We start from the raw sequence: 16,774 nt of genomic DNA on the forward strand, positions 1-16,774 counted from the left end.
ACCCTGCCACACACAAGCACCTCATAGCCCTGCAATGCCTTGGGAAGCAGCTCGAACAGGCAGGAACTCACCAGTGGTAAAATCTGCACAAGTTTTTGTTATTACCGGGACCACTCTGCTGGTGATTTTGCCTCTCAACTGTTTTGCTAATAAGTAAGCAGAGTGCTACTCTGTGATTAAGTGCTGAATTCACTTTGTTTTTTGAAAGCCCAATGCCTGAGTGCACTCTGAGAGCAGCCGAGCATGAGCTGTGCATGTAAGTGACATTTCAATGAAAATATTCAGGCTCCAAGAAAAACAAGAGACAATGAAAGGAAGTGTTGTGTTTTCCAGGTTCCTCACGGAGTCTAGCGAGGGCTCGGTGTGTTACAAAACAGAGATCTGCATGCCAAGCCACTATCACATCAGGATGCTAATTAAAGCAAAACACAGATCTGCCATGCCACATTCCTTAGGTGAGGCTGGTTCCCCTGCTTGGGGGGTTTTGTGTAAGCTTTATGCAAAAGAAGGAACAGAAGGAAATCTCTCTGCATTCACAATAGAATTTATGCCATAGAACCAAAGAATGATTTGAGTTGGAAGGGACTTTAAAGATCATCCAGTTCCAACCCTGTGCCCTGGGCAGGGACGCCTTACACCAGAGCACGTTGCTCAAAGCCCCATCCAGCCTGGCCTTAAACACTTCCAGGGACGAGACATCCACAACTTCTCTGCTCAGCCTGTTCCAGGGCCTTGCCAATGGATAATAAAAGCATTCTGGGCTCTTCAGGAGCAGAAAGGTGGCAGTTATTAATCCAGTATCAATTTGACATCTTTGTGGAAAAAGATCATTCCATCAGTTGGGTCACACTGGTGAGTGCCAAATACAAAGGAGGACCTCCCCTTTTCCAGTGGCAGAGAGGTTATAAGCAGACTAGAAAAGATTAGTGTTGGGGTAGAGATCAGGGCATGGGCAAATTTATTGGTAATAGATTAATAGACCTCAGATTGACCACCAGAATGGCTTTTGGACAGCTGTAATCCTGTGGATTCTGTGTGATCCTGACAGTGTGAGTGTGCTCATTAGCTAGTCCTAGCTGCCCTCAGCACTTTTCATTTCTCTTCTTGCTTTTTCTGCGTGTGGCAGAACTTTTGGAAACTCCTGGTCCCCATGCCTTCTCCAAACACAGCACCTTTTCCTCAGCAGCAGTCCTGTTGCTTCCTTGTGCTTCAGGACCAGGCATTTTAGAGTCCCTGGGCAGAGCCCAGCCTTCCTACAGCAACAGAGGAATGGTGAGAGTCTTCTTCACCTTGGAGACTACAAAAAACTTTCTCATTATGCCTTCCAAAACCACTTAGAAGATTCTGTCAACTTCTTCAGAGTTGAAGACAATTGCCAACATCCTTATTCCAAAGCTTGCACTTGTTATTGTTACCTTAGTTAAAGCATCCCAGTAAGGACTCATTAGCAAGGCAGCACTATGGTTTGGGGTTATTTTTTTCAATTGAAGTGACATTATACTCCTGATGGAGAGTGGTTATCTTTTTTTCCTGTAGCCTTGAGAATAAAGAAGTAATGGAGAAAAAAATTTCTCATTTTCATTGAATAGACAGCATTATAACATTGTTTGCTTTCAGAGAAATGTGAACAGTTCAGATGAAAGTGGATTTTTTTTTTCTTTTAAGATATCTATTGTTGCAAAGCTGCTGTTGTCAATAGAGAAAACAAAGGGTTTGGCCAAAATTCAAAATAAAACTTGTTCTAATACCTTAATCTTTAAAGTTACAAAAAGATTTGAAGATCCCATGAATTGGTTTGTTTCCCTGTGTTGGTGATTACAACAGAGGATTATTTGTTGTAATGCCCACTCCCCAGCAAGGACTGGTACCAAATCCTTAGGGTGACAATATGTGCCTTGATTGTTTGGGGGTTTTTTTTTTAATAGCAATAGGTTTTGGCAGCATCAACTTGAGTTCTTCCTTCAGCCCTGCAGCAGCTGCCTCACTGAATCCCCATTTAGGAATTTCTTGCAGCTGGGTATGGGGGTGTACCTGCCTGTGTTGTATGGCTTGGTCTGGAACAGGCGATTGAAGGGGCAGGAATACAGATCTGCCAGTAATCCTCTATAATATCACTGCTTCCCTGAGGGAAGGAGTGAGGCTTTTCTCTCCAAGCAGCAGGAAGGTGGCTATTTAGAGCCCTAGCAATTTTCTTTCCATTTTGTTGGCTTTGGATAAGCATCTCCTTCCTTTCATGCTTTGCCCAGAAGTCTCACTGCTGGTTACTTGGTGTTCACGTAATCACTGAATGAGTCTTTTAGATTTAGTTCTGGTTCTCTCAGCTCTTGGTAATTTACGCTGTGGTGCACCAAAGTCAATTAAATAGCTGGTGATTAATTCAGGTAGAAGGGGCTTTGCAGCAAGGCATATAATAAATGTTAAATCCATATATGCCACAGTGTGAGAATTCATTATGATACAGTGGGATCTCTCTCAGGCATGAAGTGGAGTCATTCTGATTAAATGGTTACACTTATTTAAACAGAAAAGGCTTTTCATAACAACCTGCAAAGCTTTGAAGTGAAATAACACAGCTTTGAATCAAGATGCAAAATGAACGTGGGCGTTCCCAAGTCCATTCTTTTGCATGGAAAACATTATTAAAAGTTTTCTTCTGGAGGAAGGTTCTACAGGCTGTGCTGAGGAGGCTGGTGAGTGCTACGTGACAGTGTGTTCCAGAAGACATTCCATGGTTTTGAGGCAGAAAAAGAGGCTCAATTTCCCAGGCATGCTCATGTCCCAGCTCCAGCCTCTGTTCCAGGCTGTGCAGTCAGGCAGGTGACTCTGGTCAGGAGTCTGCAGGTGACTCCAGAGTCAGTGCTGGCCTAAATTGCATCTGCACTTGCATTGTACTACGGCAGGTGATGAGGAACATTGTCATCCCTTTCATATTCACACTGAAAGAAAAGATATCTCATTACACATTTTGTCTGCATTGCCCCAAAATCTCTGCAAAAGGGTGTGTGGTGTTTGTGAGGTCCCCAGGACGAAGTGAGAGATGAGAATCTGACTCCAAGGTCTCAGAAGGCTGATTCAAGATTTTATGGTATTATATTAAAGAATATTATACTAAAACTATATTCAAGAAAGAGAAGGATACAGACAGAAGGCTTAACAAGAATGATAATCAATGTTGTGACTCTCTCTCCAGGGTCTCTCCAGACCCAGCATGACCCTGACTGATCATTAAGTTATAACAATTCACATGAAACCAATCAAACAACCACCTGTTGGATAAACAATCTCCAACCACATTCCAAAGCAGCAAAACACAGGAGAAGCAAATGAGAGAATACTGTTTTCCTTTTTCTCTGATGCCTCTCAGCTTCCCAGGAGAGGAATCCTGGGCAAAGAGGATTTTTCAGAAAATATGATGGTGACAAAAGGTGTATTTTTAAAGCCAGGTTGATTCATATAGATTTCTGTGGCTGGGCTGGGCTGGGTGTTAAGGCCTCGAACAGGAGAATGTAAAATCTAGATTTTTTTGTGGAAATACAGGTTGCTGTTTGAAACCCTGTTTTGACTTCTTTTTACAGTACTGTGGTTACCTCCTCTTACAGAAACTATTTTCATAGGTCTGCAGAAATACTTGCCATAGGTTTCTGCTTTAAACATTCTCCCTGGAAAAATATTCAGTGGAAAATGAATGTGGAGAATTTTGTGGTTTTCTTTTTATTTCTTTTTTTTTTTTTTTTTTTCCTGAAACACTGGTTAGGTCTGCTGTAGCCAAACTTTTCCTTTTTTAAGCATTTTATAGAAAAAGAAAATACTGTTGCTGGTGAAGCCTTTCTTTGATGCATTTATAGAACATGTGCTCATTTCATTCTGATTCATGCCACATGGTTATATCTTAGCCTGTAAAGGCCATTTTTTTCTCTTAAATTGGAGGAAAATCATGTTCAGAGACCCAAATATTTATGTCATCTTTTCCTTTCTCCAAGACAAAATTCCCATTTGGGGCTGTGTGATCCTGGCTTAGCTGAAAAGGGCTTTCTCTACTAGTTCCGAAGATGGTTTGGAGGAGTTTGGTGTTTATTCTGTCTAATTATTCTGTTGGCAAGGAGCATTTTACCACTCTGTAATTGTATTTTCTTCATCCCTCACTGATGATACTCTAAGGAGCACTGATATCCATGAGTGAGACCTAGTGGAGCCTTTAAATGTCCAGATGTCCCTGAGGAAAGAAGATACAATTCTCCAAAATGCATTGTAAAGAAAGAGTCAGAAACACAGTTTGAAATCCACTGAAAGGGAGCTGAGATTTTAAGACCTGCATTAGCATAAACAGAGGCAGCATTACTAAAAACTGGGCTTGGCATCTGTAGTATGAAAAATCAGGTAGAAAATTAAAATTCATGCAATCATTTTTCTCTCTGTCGTAGGGGTTTTGCCATGAAAAATCTGCTGTGAGTCTCGTGCAGCTACAGAAAAGGGGATGTTCCTTCAGGAGAACACAGAGCTGGGCATCCATTCTGCCATGGCTGTGATGCCACATATATTCTGCCATGGCTGTGATGCTCCTTGTTGTGATGGTGATGTCAGAAATGCTCAATTCTAAACTGCATGGTCACCCTGGTGCAAAACATCACCCAGTGCCATGGGACAGGAGTGGTGTAACAATAAATTAAGCAATGCTGAGCAGGGAGGAGAGAAATCACCTTGTTCTGATTGCTCACTAGGCTTATCTGCAGGAATATTTATCTGAGTGCAGCCCAGGGTCTTTCCTGTTGATTAAGCCTTGTTTTCCTGTAAGCATGGAGCAGGACCACTTGCAGAAAGTGCTTCTGACATTTTGCTTCTTGGGGCTGAAAACTCCCTGCCAGAGACTTTTAAATCTGCTCTTTTCAGATGCTTTTGAAGATGGATTTGCTGTAGAGAGGTTTTGCTTCCCATTGGTGCTGTCCTGCCTTGTCTGAAGGGTGCTGAGGGAAATGTAGGTTAGCTCTCTGTCACTGATGATTTTGTCACCAGACAAAATTTATTTTTAAAAGGAAAATTTCCTAGAGAAAGGCATTTTATTTTGCACTCTCTTCCTCTGCAGCCTAACCTGGTTGCAGCTGGAATTCCTCTCCTTGCTGTTGGCGTGTGACCACTGTCAGGAGAGCCATGGCAGCTCCTAGAAACAGCAAGTGGGAGCATTTTGGGGAAAGAGCCTTCCTCTGATGTGTGTGGGCATTTATTTTATAATGGAATGGGAGTGAGGAGTGCTTGTGACACGTGCAGGAGTGCTCATGCCTGCAGACAGGAGCAGGCAGGGCTGCTGCTGGAAGTGATTCACACCAAGATGGAGAGAGGTGCCTTTGAACAGTCTCTGCTTTAATCCTGGTCCCACCTGAGCTAAATTAACTGAAGACATGTGCTGCTACATTCATGGCTGTGTATAGTTGAAAGTTTAGAGCAAAAAGGCAACAGTTTGCGCAACACCACAGGTAAAAACGTGGGAAGAAAAGGAAAAATAACAAAATAACTGATGAGCTGCTGCCTCTTCTTGGCTGAAGGTCTAGAGCTTCTCCCTGGCCTGAATTTCCTTGCAACATGCTGTGAAATGTGGCCAGGTGATAGTCATACAACAGATTTCCCCCTGTGGCTGAGCTTTCCTGAGCACAAGCCTGCTCTCAGCCTGCTCCACTTGGCAAGTGTCTCCATCCAAAGGGTTCTTCCTGCACAAGGGGTTTCACTGCAGTGTCCCTGGTCACACTGGTGGACATGCTGCTCCCTAAAACTGCAGCAGCACGGTGTGCCAGAGACATTGGAAGCTTTTCTTGTTCCTGGTCTCATGTTCTGCTCTGGGTCACCTAAAGCCAGTGTGTTTGCACAAGCCCTTGGTGCTGGTGGCAGGCATATTTTATTATTCTAGGTCTTATATTCTCCTGTTTAAGGCCTTGACACCCAGCCCAGCCTCAGAAATCTATATGAATCCACCTGGCTTTAAAAATAGACCCTTTGTTACCATCATATTTTCTGAAAAATCCTCTTTGCCCAGGATTCTTCTCCTGGGAAGCTGAGAGGCGTCAGAGAAAAAGGAAAACAGTATTCTCTCATTTGCTTCTCCTGTGTTTTGCTGCTTTGGAATGTGGTTGGAGATTGTTTATCCAACAGGTGGCTGTTTGATTGGTTTCATGTGAATTGTTATAACTTAATGAGCAATCAGGATCAGGCTGTGTCAGACCCTGGAGAGAGAGTCATGAGATTCACTATCATTCTTGTTAAGCCTTCTGTCTGTATCCTTCTCTTTCTTGAATATAGTACTTATTATAATATTTTATTGCTTGGTCCCTTTGCCTGGTGTGTGCCAGCCTCTGGCAAATGCCATAAAGATGTGCCTCTGCCATCATGAAGGACCATTGCAAACCCCAGAGGGCCTTTAATGAATCAGGAGGGGTTGTTTGGCTCTAAATTCTGGTGTGTGGCTCCTGGCACAGGGGCTCCCAATACAATCCCAGGGCAGAGGAGGAGGGAAAAGCAGAAGCTGAGCCATATGGAAGAGAAAGGAGAAGCAGACACAGCATCTCAGTGGTAGGTGCTCATTAGGCTGTCTCTGATGTGCTGGGAAGGCTGAGTTTATCCTGCTAAAGGAATTCTAATATTCTTCTCTAAGCTGAAAAATGTAGCAGAGTGGGTAAAGTACAGGTCTGTTTATCTATGGAAAAATATTCTAGCCTGTTTACCAACAATGTGTAACAGGAACCACTGGCTGCTGCTCTTGAAGTCTTGTGAGGATGTTTTTGTGGTTAGAACACACAGATGTGAAAATCTGGAGTTCTTGTCTTACTCTGTCATTGATTTGCATTGTGGTGTCAGATCACTTTGTCTTCTAATTTCCCTGCTTGCAGAAAGGGAATACCTTCCTAATTAATTCTGGGTAAGATTAATTAGGTTTCTGTTTGTTGGGGTTTTTTCCCTTGAGTCAGTGCTGCTCTTTATGGAGTAAGTTGTTAAAAGAAATAAGAGTACTGAAGTCTGGCCTCTGGTGTTGTTCATGAGGGGCACTGTGGTCCATCTGTGCAAAAGTGAATGGACTTGTTTGCCAGGACCTATTGACTGCTTTGAAAATCATATTCAGGCATGCCTTAATCCCACACTCTGCAGAAGCTGTGCAGTGGCTTTATCCCTCCATCCCATCCATGTCTGGGCAGAAACCTGCAGCAAACAGAGCCCAGGCTGTCTGGTGACTCAGTGTGACAGCATGACTGGTGATGGCCATCATCATTGCACAGATTCATTTATCCTTCTGGTGTAGGTATGTGGAAATCTCAAGCAGCAGATGTATGACAGCCAGAGTTAAAAATCCACTTACATAAAGCCAGGATTTCACCTACTGTGCATAGATGTGGGGGCAGCCAAATGCATCATGCCATCAATGGAGGGAAACAAAAAGAGTCATCAGTTAAAACTTGGTAAGAAAGAGCTATAAAGCAGCAGCTTAAACCCAGGCTGGGTAGAAGCTGAACAGCAGTACCCTGGATTTTAGTATTCATTTCTTTGTGCTGGAGGGAGGTGGAAGTGGTTATTGCAGATATGGGGATGTGGGAGCAATGTGCCAAAGCACGTGGTACAGGGGCTCCAGCACCTCTGCTCACGCATCCCCCTTGCAGTGTGACTGGATCTGTGTGGAGGCAAGGTGGGATGGGTGATCTGGGAATTCCCAGTGTGCCTGGGTGCCCTCCAGCTCAGAGGGAAAGTCCTAGTTGTGTCTTGTCCCCGTCTCTCTATTTGTACATGCAAAGGAGTAAACTCAGGATGTCCCAGGATGCATTACAATAACAAGTAAGATAACTAGTTAGCAGCTCTGTGTTTCTAACACGTTCTGCCCTAAATAATAAACACCAGAAAGGGCTTTTGGAGAGGGGTGCTTGGGGGCATAATATTATTTTAAAAAAATTAATATATATATTAAAATTTTATATTAATATATAATTTTATATATATATGTATTATATAATACATAAGGGTAATCAGACCTACCAACCCTACGGTGAAAATTGTCTGGGTTCCCACTCTGGGGGTGGATCTGCATGATCTTTTTGACTCCTATCTCTCCCAGTAAATAGAAAAGGTGTGCATTGGTGCTGTCCACTGAGCTGTGTGCAGGCACTGGCCAGGAGGATGGCTGGCTCAGGGTGAGCCAGCTCAGGGGACTGTGCCATCAGCCCTGTCAGTGTGGGCAGTTGTGGGCAATGTGCTGTTTCTGTTCAGGGACAGAGCAGGCACACTCTCCAGGCCCTGCTCCTCCTTTGGGAAGTGCAGATCATAGCTTTTTTCTGCCATATGTGGATGCTGTGAGTATAAACATGTTAAACTCTACAGAGTTTTGAGATAATAATATCAGTTCAGGCATGTAAGTGCCTTGGACGAATATATTGTGCAAAGACCAAGTGGATTAAAGTACAACTTCTGCACAATGATATTGCTTAAAGGCTGGTTTAGTTCCATTTCAAAGGATTTCTCAAAATAAATCGTCTGAATCCTGCTCCCTCTCTGCAAAAAAATATGGGCACTGTCACCAAAAAGCCATTAAAAGAGAAAACTAAAGCATCTAAAAGCTTTCTCCTGGTTTAAATTTTTAGATTTCAGAGTGGGAACAACTCCATTTATCCATTAAGTGTTGGTCTGGCACCACTCTCCATCACCCTGTGGCACAAATCACTGCACCAAGAGCTCTTTTGGCTCCTTTCAGAGATTCTGACACAACTCAAACTTCAGCCTGTCCACAGTCTCACCACTGGCAAGAACATGAGGGTCACCAAAGTGGTTTGCAGTTCTCCCACCTAATTCCCACCTGTGGATGCCAAAATTTATTTAGCCTCAGGTACCTCTGCTTGGTGATTCAGTCTTTCCCAAGGGCAGGACAAGGAGGAGAAGAAATGGGAGAGGGAACCCCAGCTAGGAGCCAGAATTGCCTCTAGGTGTGAGACACTGTCTGGTGTACCCTCAGTCATGCATACACCACACCATGTGGCTGTGAATGCAAAATTTACTGCCTTGCTGTTTACTTAATCTACAGCCTCTTGGTTGTAAATTATATTCATTGCCTCCAGTTCCTGTTCCTGTGGAATAGTTATTTGCAAGGCAAAGGAAATACGTACTGGTTTTATTCTGTTTGGACTTTGAATGCATAAAATAGTCCATTTTCTTTAGTCTGAAGACACAAGTGCCCTTTAGAATGTTAATATTTGTGTTCAGAAAAAACCTTTTTTTTTTTTTTTCAAAACCTTACTTCTCATGTAATGACTCATTTTAAAGAATTGGACATTCTTTATGGTTTTCAGAGAAATTCCTAAACTAAAAGTTATCCTACTTGCCTTCATCTTGAATTCTTACTCAGCAGATAGCATCAGGTTCCAGGGTAGCTTAGCCTTGCACAATTAAGCTGTGAAGCCTTTGCCCTGTAGAGCTCATTGGTACAGGGAGGTGAAAAGCAAATACAGTTTCTTGTAAGGTTTTACTTCTGGCAATATGTTCAGAATTTCTTTTGGAAATTCTAAAATTTTATTTTTCTGGTAAGTTGTAGAGTCACTGAAGGGTTTGAATCAGAAGGGACTTTTTAAAAAATTACCTAGTCCAACCACCTCTGCCATTGAGCAGGGACATGTTTCATTAGATGAAGTTGCTCAAACCTCCATCCAGCCTGACCTTGAACACTTTCAGTCTCTTAATTACATGTCTGAATGTGTGGTGAGGGCTTTGCCGTGGCTCCCACAGAGACAGTGTGATGGTGTCAGGCCATGCAGGGTGTTCCAGCCAGGCTTCTGCAGATGAATCATCTGAAGGGTGGTTTTTGAAGGATTGGGCTCTTGCATTTGATTCACTCTCCTTGGCAAGCTGAAAATAGTGTGCATTGTTCTCATAATCCTTAGCAACTTGAAAGCTGCCATGAATTGAATACATTTTAATCTTTACCTACAGCAAGGAAATAGGCTAATTCAGTTATTCCTGCAGTTTCTTAGCTAATGTTAATTAACTGATGGTTTTGTATTTTTCCGTCAGTTTTGTAAACATTTCCCTTATCATTTCAATGAGCCCTTTACAAATTATGAGGCATAGTGAATAGATTTATTTCTATCATGTGCATTAAAAAGTCCAAGCAACATGTTAAAATATAACTGTCCAGGAAACAAAGACCCACTCCCACAATCTCATAAATCTTAGATTACTGAGATTAGTAATCCTCTGGGTATGATTTTTGCAGGGAAGTTGGTAAAGTTGTGTTATGGAAAAAAAAAAACAACAACCTAAGGTGAGGTTGAGAAGTGGTACTGCACATTGGGGGAGTTGTAGGGTACATGCAGGACAGAGACCACAGACCCACCAGATGTAACAATTCTGCACCAAATTGATCTGGGTGACTGAATTTCATCTTTGTTTATTCTGAGTACTGTCTTGAGCTGCACTTTCTTTATTTCCTCTGAAATACACTCCTCAGTTGATCTGCAAGTAATTTCATGGATGACTTATGTGTGGTCAGATGAATTGTTGAAAGCCCTGGATTGGTAACTTCAGTCTCCTTGCTTAAAGATGTAAGTGTTGTAGTACACTTGGGAAGATCAGCTCTCAAATGACCAGGACAAATGACCACAGATGTTGTGTGGTGCAGAGGAAGCACCAAATGTCTGCATTAGGGTAAATTTTGTCTTCAAAAACAAAGGAATGGCTGTTCTTTGGCTACAGTGATGTTGTGCTCACTACCAGTTTTGTGGAGGAGTTACATTTGTGTCTTGAAACAACACTGACCTGGTGATTTCTGCCATGATCTGGGCCCAACTGTGTTGAGCAAAGACTCCCCTCTCCTGTCAAAACTGCATTAAGCAACAGACTGATGAAATTCACAAACAAAAACCTTCTGGGACCATTGGATAACCTCATTTCACGTTCAGCAAGGAATACTGTCTTCCTTTTACCTTTACTTGGTACAAACCAAACACCTCAAAGAGACCCTTGAGGACTCTGTGGGGAGATTGGAAGCAAGACACAGAATAAACAGGGCTAGTGGGATGAGGATGGTGGTGAGCAGCACTGATCTGCTTTAGGTACCCAGCCAAGGAGTTGGTATGGGCTCTGACACTGCCTGGGGCTTTCTCAGCCCTGCAGAATGCAGAGACTCTGTGTGCATGCTCTCATCTAGGGGCACAACCTGCTGTGGCTGAGTTCATCTTAGAATTTTCTGCTAACTTTGATGGAATCAGTCCTGTAGATGAAAGATTAGGTTTTGCCTCTGAAAATAGCTGTAGTAATTGAAAAAAAACCAACCAAACAAACCAGTATTGCATGGGATGGTAGAGTGGTTGTGATAAGCAAGGAAGTAAATATTTTGGTGGATAAAATTTGGAGATAAAAGGGTAGGAGTGGACCAAACCTGCTGCTCACAATGAGGAATTCTTCCCAGGCCTGTCTGTTTCAGGCTTACTAAACAAAGAGGGCAAAGGGCTCATTCATGACTCCTGGGCAAGCCTGGGGCAAACTTCACCTACCCTGCTGGTGGCCAGGCTGCTCTGCACCTCCTGCACATCCACAGCACAGAGCAGTGGCCCTTGACTCCTTGAAGCCTCAGATGGTGCCATGATGTCCCTCAAACACGATCAATATGCTGCTGGGCATTTTCCAGGTCAGAGGCTGTCACAGCATGAGAAGGACAATGTTGCAGTCCACTTTCACAGCATGGCACAGAGCGTGGGACCAGTGTGGGATGCTGGAATGTGTTGGAGAGAGATCTCGTTGTACTGATCCAAACCAGAGCCAGGGTGTGACCTGGGAGGGAATCCTTGAACCTCATGCGTTCCATGCCAAAATGAGTGCTTAGGCTCATTTCCTGGCCATTCCTTAGTTGGCATTTGTAGGTGTCTCCTACACCTCCCTCCAAGCAGAGGGACACCCCAAAGTCCTGACAGTGGATTGGCATGGTCAGATCCTCGAACAGATCCACAACCTTCTTGAGAGGACCTTCATGTCTCCCACCCCAGTCAATCTGAGGACTGGGGAGGAGGGGGTTTAGGGCTGGGCTTGGTGTCTCTGGTCCTGGAGGCCAGGCTGGTGGCTCCTGTTCCAGGGCAGAGAGGACACTGCTGATGCCACGCTGAGCACAGCAGCTGGTGGGTAGGAGTCAGTGCTGAGGCAGCATCCTGTGCTTGCCTGGTGGTGTGAAGAGCTGCTGGGCCGTGAGGGAGAGGAGGAGGGAGTAAGATGGGAGGGAGCTGTCACGGATCTGCCTCTCACTGCTGCTGGCAGTCCCACGCTGGCTGAGTCAGAGCTGGCGGGAAAGGCGAGACACTCAGGTGGTCTCTGGCAAAATCCACACTCAAAGACAGTGAGAAATAAAGAACCAATAGGACCCAGCCAGAGGCCTCAAGCCTGGTGTTTCAGAGTGGATGAAGATGAGGAAGACTGTGCTGGAAGGCTGTGGTGTGCAGGAGTTGTGTGCTGTCTCACACCCCTGAAAATCATGATTTGACATCATGGTTGGCTGTTAGGAGGCTCAGCTGTAGGAACTCAGTGCATCCCTCCGGGTGTCCAAAGTTGCCAAGGACCCCACCAGGGGGCTTGGAGACCTTGGCATGCTGCCCAGAACACCTGAGGATTTGATTTTGACCCTTGGAGCAAGTTGCCAACTTTGTATGAGGGCATGAAAGTCACAGATTTGAACAGTGTAATAACAAAATGATCACAGGGTGAAAATGTAGATTTTAGGATTTTTGGTATGAGGGTTATGTGGACAAGACGGAGGAATCTAGGCGTGTCCAGCCTTTTTCCTTCTTCTTCTTCTTGTTCTCCATTTTCTGCTGTGATGTTGGCACTTTGGGATTGGTTTAGAATGAAGTGCACTGTCTAACATAGGTGACAGGTATTGGGAATTAAGTGTAAATATGACATAGGTAGTTTGTAGTATAAAAGGACAACACCGCCTCAGGGGCAGTCAGAGTGCTCATGGCTGCCCTGCAGAGCAGATATCGGCTGGGCAGAGAGAAAATTTTATAGATAAGAATTAATAAACAACCTCAAGACCGAAAACTGAAGAGTCCAGACTCGTTCTTCAGTTGCTCGGGCTGAAGCAGAGACATCCTGCACATCTCAGGGCAGCAATTGTCAACAGCAACCCGAGACTCAGCCTTCAGCATGGAGCAAGCCACCACATTCGAGCTGCTGAGAGCAGCCCAGCAAGATGTGCAATGTCCAGCACAGCGTCCAGTGAGTTTCCTTTTCTTGCTGCCCTTCAGCCCTCATGTCATGGTTTCACTGGCACTCACATGGCCAACCCAGCACCCAAACACTGTTCTGATCAATAACACTTTAAAGAGTTCTCCAGGAGCTACTTCATGTGTTTTGTCATTCTCAGTTCAGATGTGCAAAGCCAAACAGGGTGAGCTTTGAAATCAAGTTTATGTTGGCAGTAATCCAGAGAAGAATTAACAAAGGCTTCAAAGTTAAATTATCCAAGATAGCATGTCAAGCCATTGAATTTCAGTTCAGCAACATGCCAAAATATTCCAGCATGTCTCTTATGATGTATTTCATTGTTTCTTATAATTTGAGTCATAGGAAAGTGATTAAAAATAAGACTGCATCCCTGTTTCTCTTTGATTCACTGTCTGAAATTTCAAGATATTTATACTCATACATTTATGCTTTTGCAGTCATTCATTTTACTATGCAGTTTTAAAGTGATTCAGTTCAGCAATTAAGGTCTAAACTAAATTGTCAAACACACAAAAGGATATTTGCATGTGTTACTTACAGCATCCATTTCAAGCTGATTTCCCAGAGAGAAACATGGGCCTTTCTGTTCCTTCCTCCCATATCTCCTAACCATTTTTGGACCATTTGCTACATCAGAGATGTATCTGATGGAGGAGTAGAGTTATATCTTGCATATAGGTGGATCCCTTTGCATTTTGTGTTGTATCTCCCTGCTAAAGAGAGATCCTACAACAGTTCCCTCAACAGAAGGAAATACATATTCTTGTAAGATTTGGAAGTGGTAGCATGTGCCCCATAAACAGCTTAGTGTTTCCTGGTGACTGAAACAGAGGGGTGTTTCCTTTTCCAAGTATAGAGTGGTTATTTTGAGGGCTTGACAGGGGAATGTAGAGTTTCATGCATCACCCACGATGTTTGAAAAAGCATTAGGATATTGAAACTATCTGAGACAAGAAGTACAGAAATGTTTTGAGAGGCTGGCAGAAATGCCAGAGAAGAGTTTAAAAGAGCTCAAAAGGTTACTTTGACCAAGCAATGATGAATATGTTATGGGTATGTTATGCACAGTATGTGGTGGATGCAGGCTGCTAGGGGAGAGAAACTGGCTGCTGTTGGAAAGCAGTGACAGACTTTTCTGATTCCAAACTCTGACTGCAGGTGTCAAAAAAGCCAGGAGACAATTCCTGTGGTGCTGTTAACCTGCAGCAGCAAGCGTGGCTCTGCAGGTCTCTCTGTTTCTCAAGAAGAAACATCAGCAAACCCCCAGTCTAGGACACAGTCTTAAGCTGCGCCAAGGGAAATAAAGGTTGGATATCAGGAAAAAGTTTTTTATGGAAAGAGTGATAAAGTACCAGAATTGTCTGCCTGGGGAAGTGGTGGAGTCACCATCCCTGGATGTGTTTAAAAAAAGCCTGGATGTGGCACTGGGTGCCATGGTTTAATTGAGGTGTTGGGGCATGGTTGGACTTTGAGGATCAGTGATTCTGTGATTCTGTGACACCATGCTCTGGGAGGGCACTTGGGTTAAAATCTTACATGTGCATGTGGAACATAGCTGAAAACCATTGAAGTCACAGTGAGTTTTTCCATATGCTCAGTGAGCTGTGATTCAGGCTCTGACTGAGGTGAGAAGGAAGTATATCCATTTTTTTTCAGGGAAAAGTAAATACCGGCTGCAGAAAATTCTGCTCGGCAAGAAATTCCAAAGAAAACTTTGGAGCTCATCTCTCCTGTGACATTAAGTTATGGTAATTTTAACATATTCTTTTGAATTTTAGAAGACAGTAACATGTGCTCCATAAACAGACCAGAGTTTCCCAGTGGCAGGGAAGAAGTGTTTGTGGTTTGGGTGTTGGTGCTGGGGTTTCCAGATGCCCTCAGAAGGAGGAGGAGATCCTGACAGGGTTTGTGATATAGCAGCAGTGGTGATTCCCATGGTAGCTCACAGAGGACGGGCAGGAGAATTTGGGAAGCGTCCCATTGGGTGCAGGACCTTAGGGAGCAGCCACACTCTGAAAGGACATCAAAGCTGAGGTTTCCATGGTGGTGCTGGGTTTGAGACATCCACCTCAGAGAGGGTAGGAATGGTGTGAAAGGGAGAAAAGCATGAAAGAAAGGAATTTTTTATTATGAATATGAGGACACACTTTCCCAGTGGTTCAAGTTCTCTGAATGAAATGAGAGCAGATCTGTCTCTCAAAGCTGAGCAGTACAGAGAAGTGGAGAGCAATTCTGCAACCCAGAGACAACAATTAAAATTTGATGGACAGAATGATGCAGGTTTTTCTCCCTGCTTCTGTCTAGTGTGGTTTGAAATTGCCTCTAATGCCAAGAAAATGAGAGCAGAAACTGGCTGATATTGCCAATGCACTGGGTCTGGTTCCCTGAGGTCTGTAATTGGGCCCTATAATGAATTTCCTCCTAAAATTTTGCATAGTACATTTTGTGTTTTAGTGATGGAAAACTTGTCTCAGGCTGATTCTCCTCTGGAGTAAAAATTTTCTGAGTAATATTTGTCTTCAGATTTTACCATTTTATAAATGGCTTTGTTCTATTTTCCTTTTCCCAAATATAAAATTCACTCTGTAAAAGAAAATTCTTTCAAGATCTAGTCAATATAGAAACTACTTTTGTGCAAATCTGAATATAAACTTAAGAGAAGAGACCAACTAAACCTCTTGAGGATATTACATCAATCTCAAAGTTAATAAGGTGGAAGAGAATGCATTTTAGATTTTATATTAACTTCCTTCAGACTAAGAACCATTTCTTCCTCGCACTTCAGTTTCCATCTCATTAATTTATTAATAATTAAACATCTGAAAAATAAAAGATCTGTTATTTCTCATATAACATCAATCAATAGATTTCTAATTAACCAGCCTTAGAGCACTGAGAAGCAGTTGCTCCAGCAACTATTTCGACTACCAGCAAATTTTAGTTGGAGAAATAGGGTTTAATTGTTTTTCTGTTCCAGAACTGAAACCAGAGGCCAGCTGAGATTTTTTCTTTTTAGCACAAGGGCCAAATCTCAGGTGACATCCTGGGAGCACCTCCAGCATCCTGGGCCCATGGATGTGCTCTAGGTGGATCCTGGTTGGTGGGGTGATGCATCCCATCCTCTTTTGGTTGGGAAACCTGAGAGGATGGACAGGGAAGGATCCATCCATGCTCCCAGCCTGACTGTGGGGATGCTGTGATGCTGAGAGGTTGGTAAGGCTCTAACCCATTGCTCTAACCCTGGAGATCTCACAAGCCCTGGAGCTCACAGATCAGAAGAAAACAGCAGAAGGTGATGTGAAACATTTGGAAGGGGAAAATGTGCTGTAGGGCACAGAAGGAGCCTGTGGTGGTGTCAAAACAGAAAGACACAATTTTCAAAACCTAGCTTTGCCCATTTGCAGGCTGGAGCTGTATAACCAGCTACTCTCCAACACTTCAGAAATCTCCTGTGATTTGCTGGAAGAGAAGGTGTTAAAGGTACATTTCATCTTGTGATCCTGCAAATGCTTTCTGATGTAACTTTGTCCCCATAAATAACCCCCTA

The 16,774-nt window shown here is 43.4% G+C and overlaps 1 protein-coding gene across 3 annotated transcripts in view; it reads left to right on the forward strand.

Annotated features, from left to right (window-relative positions):
- The window catches only part of CAMK1D (calcium/calmodulin dependent protein kinase ID), a 223,111-nt gene that overhangs the window by 137,626 nt on the left and 68,711 nt on the right, over nucleotides 1-16,774 (forward strand). The window lies entirely within an intron of this gene.

This window comes from Ammospiza nelsoni, chromosome 5, assembly GCF_027579445.1.
Source record: "Ammospiza nelsoni isolate bAmmNel1 chromosome 5, bAmmNel1.pri, whole genome shotgun sequence".
In the NCBI taxonomy this organism is placed as follows: domain Eukaryota; kingdom Metazoa; phylum Chordata; class Aves; order Passeriformes; family Passerellidae; genus Ammospiza; species Ammospiza nelsoni.